A 1,439-nucleotide genomic window follows, 5' to 3' on the forward strand; every position below is an offset into this window, starting at 1 on the left:
GCTGCAGTCGGTGGGTTTATGATTTTTTAATGTGTCTTTGCCCATACTTTGTTTATTGCCTCCAGTGATTTACCAGGTAGGGGTATAAGCCCTATGGGTCTGCACTTCTCTAAAATGGTGGGCTAAAGCTTTTTGGAAGTCTCAACACAAATTGCTGGCATAAATTAGGCCATTTCATTCTGTCTCCAACTTGAAAACTTCCTTTTTCTTTGAAAAGCAGCATTAAAACAGAAAGGAGAGTTGGCTTTCTAGCCTGTCTTGCGAGGGGGAGGAAGGACAGTTGCTGTGTTTGAGGGATGGTTTTGGTTGGTTGTTTCTTTAGAAGCAGACACATATGTGCAGCATTGGCAGACTTGGGTTTCTTCTTTTTGTTTATTTTCTTAATTTAGAAAACTAGGTCTTGATTGCTCTCTTTTTCCTGGGAGACTTTGCCCGGTACCAGTGGTGTAGAAGATGTATTTGACACAACCCAAGCAAGGGTGAGAAACAAGAGCAACCAAGAGAAAAAAACACTTTAGTCAATCAAATGATTCAAAACATACGTGTTTTATGTTGGTTCCTTTTAGCAGCGGTTTGTCTCCAGATGTCTGGCAAGTGGTCGTAAGAAGCGTTTTATGTGAAAATTCAGAGAGTGGTTGCTGCTTCAGCTAGCAGTGGAGAAGGTTTCCATCTCTGGTTGTCCTTACCTAACCATCTTGCTGGTGGAAACAGGAGGGAGAAAGGAGACATTAGGGAAAGCAGATCATGCAAACAGCACTCAATTCAGGATTCAAAAACCAAATCCATGTCTAAAAAAAACCCACAGCCCAACCCCCTTCTTGGCTACCTTGGTTTTTTTATAGACCAGAAAGCAAAAGCCCTGCAACAAATAAAACTCGCACAAAGCCATAAATTGCCTGGGACCTTCTGGAGACCACGAGTGACCGTCATTGCCATGTCTTTGCCCATGGGAGTGATGTTGCAAAGGGCTGACTCACTCCACAGCACAAGCTCTTTTTCTACCCACGAAGGACACTTCAGCTTAACTGATACAGTTTGTATCTTGAGAAAGACTGAAACTTGCTTCAGAAAACCTTCTGCATGTTCAACTGCTGGCTTTGCCTGGCTGAGGAGCTTTTGCAAAATGCTAATAGAGCTTTTGTTGCTACAACTTTGGGGGAAAAAAAAAAAAAAGGGATAACTGTACTGTTGCCCAAATGGCTTTGGAAAAAAGATGCAATTGCATTTGCATGCCATGGGCCCAACAGCTGGAGCAGAAATCTGCGAAAAGCCTGGTTGCCATGGAGCCATGTGGCCCGTTCCCATTGCCCTCTGCAGCTCGGTGCCTCGCTGCAGCACAACCAGACACCCAGGGCGCGAGGCTGGCGAGCAGGTATGGCTGGGCTCAGGGTCGCCCTTATCAGCGCTGTCCCCCCCAGAGCATTGCTGCGGTGGCAGCT

The sequence above is a fragment of the Pterocles gutturalis genome, unplaced genomic scaffold (assembly GCF_000699245.1).
Source record: "Pterocles gutturalis isolate BGI_N339 unplaced genomic scaffold, ASM69924v1 scaffold5045, whole genome shotgun sequence".
NCBI classification, from domain to species: domain Eukaryota; kingdom Metazoa; phylum Chordata; class Aves; order Pterocliformes; family Pteroclidae; genus Pterocles; species Pterocles gutturalis.